General features: G+C 33.0%; 1 pseudogene; it reads right to left on the bottom strand.

Annotated features, from left to right (window-relative positions):
• Window positions 1-1,364: 1,364 nt before the first annotated feature.
• On the bottom strand, window positions 1,365-4,953 carry LOC138311430 (uncharacterized; annotated as a pseudogene).
• Window positions 4,954-8,345: the final 3,392 nt, after the last annotated feature.

Here is an 8,345-nt window from a genome sequence, read left to right as displayed (position 1 = left end):
TTACCATGCTATGGTGGTTTGTAACTTATATATGGAATTCGTAGTTATAGGACTAAATATGTGTACAATCAACGTATTGTTCAATAAAAACAGATACATTACTTAATCTCATATTTTGAAAATTGCTTAAACTAATTATGCATCAGCAATAACATAAACTGTGTCAATTACCATTATCTGTATTAACATGAATTACATAATTTTTTCCTCTTACGAACACACAGACACAATATTATCATAGTTAAGCATCAACAATGAAATAAGTTGAAAAGGCTTACATTTCAAAATAAACCAATTACCATTATCTCTATTTAGTTAAATTATACTATCTACATCATACTAACACAAAAATACACAATGTTGACCACGGCAAACAAATGCTATTAATATAATGCATACAATGTTTAATGTACATGTATTAATACAGTTTCTACATCAATATGCTAATCAAAGCAGTTAATCAAAGATGGCATTAAACATGCATAATTTTGCACGAAAAATAAAAATAAGTTTCTAAAAGTATTTTGTGCCCAACGTTTATATATGTTTAAATACATTTTAGACGCAAGCAAAACTTTGAATTAAGCAAATCTGCTCAAATCCTTTTTTTTTTTTCAAAATTACACCATGATGTAATGTTTATAATCATTGTTGTACTGGTATCCTCTTCAGTCAATAGCATTCTATAGTATGTCGAAGGTGTCCATTGGCTTATCGATATCTGCAAACATAAAATAATCAATCAAGGTGGTAGTTCCACATACCCAAACAGTTTCCAGTACATGTAGGTATTAACATAAATCATACTTTTGTATGCTGAAACCAATCTGTTGTCTTTTGATATCTTGTTTGACATTACCTATACTTGCGCAAACGCATTAAACAGATGGTATTCAAATGGTTTCTATTTCTTCATTGTTTCTCATAAGAAATAAACAACGTTTATGTGATGTACCATGAAATAAAACACACAAAAAATATCTACATAATAAAGTATGAAACGGCACCTTCTAAAGTCTTCCAAATGTAATGTAACAAGTATTACATCAATCGGTAATAAGAAAATAAATATGAACTATATCTAGATAGTCTAGATTCATACGCTTGAACGGTTGACAAAAACCATTATACGTTTTTACTACTTTTATGTACAACTTGTAATTAAATGTACAATTATATGTAAGAAGAACATATACTATTATTATAAATGTAATGTAAATTAATATGAAGAGCAAATTAAATTAAATTGACAAGTTAATGGATTACTTAGTATGTTAATCATCTAAATAATTATTTTAAAAACCAAAAAGCTAATCTGACAAAGGTATTTTAACATACAGAAAGCAGTGTATAAAATATAAAACCTACCCGTCCGAGGTCACCATACTTCTCATAATCTGGGGACGCTTGATCGCATACTGTAACGAACCACAAATACGACTACATCAACTGTTAGATAAATATATATAAGCCTTCAATGCAGCATCAGAGAGAAAAGGTTATCACAAAATATATGTCATACTGTAATAAAGCCATGTCTTTTTACTCATAAATACCACAATAATACGAACGATTACATCAACTGTTACAGAAATACCCATTATCCTCAAATCTAGCATCAAAGACGAAGTATCAAATACAAAGACATATGCAATAAGACACAGTGAATATATAGTTGTATCTTATCAATGCTTCAATATGCTGCTAAATACATTGTATTTGTCTACTTTCATCGTCCCATATTACTGTTCGTATCGTGTTTATTCGTGTTCGGGTTGTGTGTCTTGATAAAGGGACAGACCGCCTCGAAAATTTGACAATTTATTTTGTCCGCACGGTTTGAATCACTTCTTTGTTCCCACATTTACCATTTGAAGTAATCCGTATCCCACAGACTTACGTTAAATGGGATCCCGTGTCATCTGGAAATTCCTGTTGATATTACATCTTTGACCTTTATTAATACAATAATAATAACGGTCAAAGAAGTAATATCAACAGGATTTTTCAGATGACGCGGGAATCCATCAAACGTAAGTCTGTCGAATACGATTTTTTTCAAATGGTAAGTATGGGAACAAAGAAGTAATTCTAACCGTGTGGACATTCTTTTTTTATTTTCGAGGCGATTTGCCCCTTTAACACAAGAAGAGTGCGCTCCATTATGCTGTTAAACCACAGGTGTTCGTTTCTAATAAGCAAATATGATGGTATATAGATAAAACACTAACATACCGGTAAGTTTGTTTTTTACCAAACTTTAATTCCTATGGAGCTGAAATATTGACATGAGGTGGTTTTTTGAGCTACCCATTAGAGCCCTGGCGTGTTTAACGGAGGATACCAGTGTCCGACCAGTTGAAATCTGGCTGTTTTCCGATGTTTCTGGATACCTAGTGACATTTATAATGTATATTGTATCATATAGTACCAAATTAAAGATAGATTATCTGGCTGTCGATTGAGAGTATTCCTATTGTCATATCCTATACAGTTGGTTAATAATCATACTTTTTCTGAAATTGGGTAGTGTTATATGGCCGGCCGAGTTATAGACCTTGACCCAGTATTATACTTATATACTAGAAACGAACACCTGTGGTTAAACATGTCAACTTTCATTGTCCCATATTACTGCTCGTATCATATTATGTAATCGTGTTCGTTTTGTGTGTCTTGATAAAGGGGCAGATCTCCTCAAAAATTTGACAAATTATTTTTGTCCACACGATTGGAATTAAGTGGACTTCTTTGTCCCATATTGTATCAATAGAAAGACAATATGCAACAGTAATTTGTTTTCCATTGATGATAACAATAATTTAAATCTAGGGTAAATTACATAAGAGATGAATGGAATGTAAGGTATGTACGGACCTGGGGATGATCTTAATAATAATTTACCGGGTTTTCCCTATCGGTCATGTCATGGAAGGGTTGGTGGTCCCTATCGGCCATGTCCTGGAAGGGGCGTTGTTGCCTATCGACATTGTTTTGAATGGGGCGTTGGTCCCTATCGGCCATGCCGTGGAACGGACGTTGGTCTCTATCGGCCATGTCCTTGTAGGGGTGTTGTTGCCTATCAGCCTTGTTCTGGAAGAATCGTTGGTCTCTATCGGCCATGTCGTGGAAGGGTCGTTGTTCCTTCTCAGGTCTCAGATAATAGGATGGAGGTTTGGACTCCAGATCATCAAACTTAGACGCCGTGCTAGTTCTCTTGTCTGGCATCGATATGTTGGAGGGTGGTACACATACGCCTGTAGTGATGGTTAGACATGTGACTTTTTAAAACAACGTAAACTCAAAATTGAACATTATGTAAAGATGGAAATGCTGTGCTGGACATTTTCCATTTCGATCAGACTCACAAGTGTATTTCCTTTACTGTTATCATATAAAGCAACGATATTCAAATTTTCCATGTTAAGTGCTGTAAGAACTATTTAAAATGATGACACTATATTTAAATTATTCTTTTATTTGCTGCAGTGTTTGTTTTAGCCTTCAACATACAAAAAAGATTGAGTTCAGTTACTATACACTTTTAATTATGTTTAAAATAACTCATGACATTTCTAACAACCCATTTGCCTTTAGATCTGCGCTCATGGTCGTAAGGGAATATTTCAAAACCTTCTTAAATTGTAATGTGTAGACTTTACATTATTTTGGGATAATTGATAATGAGATCAGATTGACATTTAACCTATTTTCGTGGACGCTAAGTGTCATGTAGTATATCTTGGCGTCATCAGTTATGAGTAGACAAAATTGAAAGACCCACTTTCAGGACCATTGGATACTCAGTATGTAGTTCATCCCCCTTCTTGACACACTATAAATAGCGAACACTAACTTTAACCTATTTTCTTTCTCGTTGAATGTCCTGTTATACGTTTCCTTTATGAGTAGAAAATACTAACCTTAAATTAAATCTATTTTTGTTGTCGTTGGGTTAGGTATTACTGACCTTTGTCCCACTTTCAGGGTCGTTAAGTACTCTGTAGTACCTCCCACTCGTTGTAAGCAAGCTCCTCCTCGTACACATTCTCCTTGACGGGTCGATCTCCTGGATACGATTCATAGTGGTTTGAAACGGTCCCCGGGATACGGTTCATAGTGGTTTGAACGGTCACTACTCTCGGACTGGTATGCCGGGTTTTGCCCTTCCTACACCACCCATAGGGACATTCTCAATCCTGGAGTTATCTCTCTGTAATTCCTTAGGATCCGATTGCTTCTCGCTATCAAATCAAAAAGATAACGTATAAATCAAGAAAACATTACTTCTTAAATCAAATAATAAATGTTAGATATAAACTATAAATTAATGATCGGTTTATTTAACTTTAAGTGGGGTGAAGATAAATGTGTATTTAATGTAAGCTGTAAGGATGTTGACATACACAAATAAGATGTAATGATATCATTTTAAGTATATGGACACTCATCATTCTTAATTTCATATAAAAAACATATAAATATTATTTAAATTTGATGATATATAATAAGGTGTTCAGTTCTAATGAATCCTTATAAATAAAATAACCAATTCATGTCGTTTTGATTTGTTCATACTTACTCCGATCCTTTTTTAATCCGTTTATTTCTCCATCGAGCGACGAGATATATTGTAAGCAGTAGAATAACTGCAATGAGAACACCTGCGCATGAGCCTATTATAGCAGTATTCCTTCCACTGAAGAAAACTAACACCTTTTCCTGACAAGTGTCGCCTTTGTAAACGTAATATGAATCTTCGTGGCATCTACAAAAGAGCGGTAAAGTGTTTTGAGAAATGTTGTCTTCAAACTTTCATTATACGTAGTATCATATGTATCTGCAATAATAGATAATAACATAACGTAATAACATATACAAAGACAAATTTTAAAATACCTATCTCTACTCTGTTTCATAGAGTATCTGACACCGTTTTTGGTTCAAATCCATGTTTGCAATCTATGATACACCAGCACCATTTTGCCAAAGCGCGATAATGCATTTGGTGTTTGTTGTGGCACTTTGTGCGAAATGGGACTACATTACACGAAATTCTGATAACTTTTGATAACTATTTCATTCCCCGTGAAGATAATTTGAAAATGGCCACTCTGAAATTATCACCTAGACTAATGGATGTTGTAATATACCTATTTTAAATCCTCATTACCTTTCATTCAAGTTTCCGCCACGTTTCGTTCACACTGCAGGTCGCCAATTTTTTGAGCATATATCTATATGTAGATTTTTATTGCATTTATGGGCTGCAATGTAAAATTCCTCATAGTCTTTTCCTCTTCCCCTGCCATGCTGTATATTTTCGAGCAAAGTACAAGCTTCCTAAGAAGAAAGCTCTTAATGTCCTGAAAAAAAAATTAAAAATATAGTTTAATATGCTAGCAATAAAGCAAAAACTGCTGAAACAAACAATGGGCTTATGTCACTTAAATACAATTGTAGTGTGAAATTCTATGTAGGTCTAAGTGAAAGCAATTTTTGCTGTGCATTTTTTTTAATTTCAAATATACCAAACAAATGCTATGTTTATCACACTCTATCTGGTGACATCTTTCTCCAAACTGACATACGAAGCAAAAGAAAAAAAATGTATTCTTTCAATATTAACTAGTTTTATCTTTATGATTAAACCTAGCACAAAGCAGACAAACTGAATTCCCAAATATAACATCAAACTAAACAAACAAAGATAAACTTACCCTGTTGCATTGTCATGTTTGTTCTGTTGAATTGAATGTCCAAAGTCCTGTTTTCAACTGTTACTGAAAAGTTTTTAAAGTTTACTTTAACGAGACTTCTGTATCGGTCACTGACACTTGTATTCGGGTCCATCGTCACAGTGTAGTCGCATATTATAGAGCCTGGCCTTAAAGCAAAACTAAAGACGGATACGTTAATTTATAATCACCATATATTATCATTATTTCACTACACCTAACAGGACACATAGCTGGTTATTAGAATCAGTACTGTGATGTCTCCCATTGACCAATCATAACAATTTGTATATTACTTGAGTGATGATTGTTGCCAATGCATTGAGTATAAGTATAGGCAACAATAGATTATACTTGTATAAACATACCGTATTGCTAAATAAGTATGTTCACCGAAGATCTTAACAATTTGTTTTATTGTCGCTTATCAATTATAATTAAACAGCGATTTTCAACACAAACTGAAATCAATGATCACATATATATAAAAGATATACGTATGATAAGAAAACATGCACACTTTTTTAAATGACGTTTAAAAAGTCATCCACATCCGTTTTTGATATCGATTTGTTTAATTTAGTTCTGGTGTAATATGTGTAACTGCTTAACGTGATGTTTTCTGATTCAATGCTATCACTTCTTATTCAGTGATATATTTTTCATTTCTGCATAACCTCTTGATAAATAAAGGGTCTTATATGGGTGACTATGTAAAAGGAAGTTCGGAAGGTATCACTTTGGTCCGTTTTACGACCACTCAGTGATAAGCAAAATATTTTGCATGAAGATACATTGGGGTCAGCTGCATATTGTATGTTATTCAGAATATCCGATTTTTTCTGCACTCATGGTAATTTCAGAGATCAAAAGTCAAAGGGAGAAAATTCACATTTTTCATTGTTGAAGTCTTAATTAATTAAATATTAGAAAAGAGATGACATTTTTGCAGTTTTTCCATGTACATATTGGGTTTGTGAAGTTCAGTTAAAAAAACGGATGAAAAAAAAAAAAAGTAGGTCACAGTGATCTACTTAAGTAATTGTTCTATTTTAACGTTAAAATGTCAATATTTTTGGTGGCAACTAACCTACTTTTTAATAATTATTTTTCAGTTTTCTGAACTGAACTTCACAAACCCAATATTTACATGCAAATAACTCCATAACATATTATCTCTATTCCAATATTTAATTAAAGTGATATGTGCCGTAACTGTGCGAACATTTTGGCATGTTATTTTTCCGTTACTAATCTATTGAAAACCATAAGGTTTTATGTATTCATCTGTAAATATCATTCAAAGGCACAAACAAAAATGTATCGTGCTTTATAAACATTAATTGTAACACAGATTGTTTGCACTGTAAAAGTTCATGTTTTATGCTATGTATGTGTGTAGATGAAACATATCTACAAAAGTCCCTTTATAATTACTAATAGCACTGAAACGATGTGCAATGGAATTATACACCACAGCCTGGGTTCATTATCTGACAATATGTTCTCATTTTACTGCATAAAAGACGTAAATATTATATATAAATTCATTTTGAGCTCTTCTTTGTCTGTGCAAAATCAAAACCTTTGCATTGTAAGTATTATAATTCTGAACATGCTGGTGATATTTGGTAGTGAATAGCATATAAGAAGCCCTTCATGATTCATGAGTATGAAAATCACGGCACATATAACTTTAAATAGGACTTAAATACTGAAAATGTGAATTTTCAACCTTTCACTTTTGATCTCTGAAATTACCATAAGCTCAAGAAAAATTGGAAATTCTGAATAGCATACAGTATACAGCTGACTCTAAGGTATCTTTATGCAAAATTGTTTGCTTAGCACTGAGTGGGAGCAAAAAGGCCTAAAGTAATACCCCTCCTTTGGTTACGCGATTTGTCGAACTGTCGCATTGACGGGTTACATTTGTGTCAAATAGTCGGAGATATCAGCCACAGTAAATACATGTAAATATCATTAGTGGATATATAGACAAAATTTTCAGTATCGTTTCTTTGCGGCTAGAATGTGACTTATCCGTCTAAGAAGACAATAATATCACGTCATAAATTTATTACGTTAATTTTTTTTAATAATATCAATAAACGTGTGTACAATATCTATAACATGGCTAAACATGTAAATTATGTGATACTTGTAATTTTACATCCTCAATATCCCAGAATTTACTATTGTAACGGTCGCGTGACCGAGAACGCCCGCTGCTGCTATGTGCTACCGGTCAATACACTACGTCCTCGGTCAATATTTTTTCTTTGGTTGATATAACCATGTATCGACCTCATCAAAATGCTATATTTGCATAATAGATTTATTCCAACAGTAACCAACCTCTCATTGTCAATATATCTTCCCTACATATAACTGTAAAATTTGAAAATATTTACAATATTCCAAACCTGCCCATCAATTAGTCATTAGTTAATCAAAGAATCATTAATAAATTTCCGGAAATCAAGGGAAATAACTCTAATCAAAATATCGTACAAACATTCGCTTCATTATCACTGTCGTATTATCCACCCTTGGACTATGTTATAGTAAAACTGAAGGCATTTCTGGAAAATAAACCCAAAAATC

The sequence above is a fragment of the Argopecten irradians genome, unplaced genomic scaffold (genome assembly GCF_041381155.1).
Source record: "Argopecten irradians isolate NY unplaced genomic scaffold, Ai_NY scaffold_0022, whole genome shotgun sequence".
NCBI lineage: Eukaryota > Metazoa > Mollusca > Bivalvia > Pectinida > Pectinidae > Argopecten > Argopecten irradians.
This window is presented reverse-complemented; position numbering and strand designations above follow the sequence as displayed.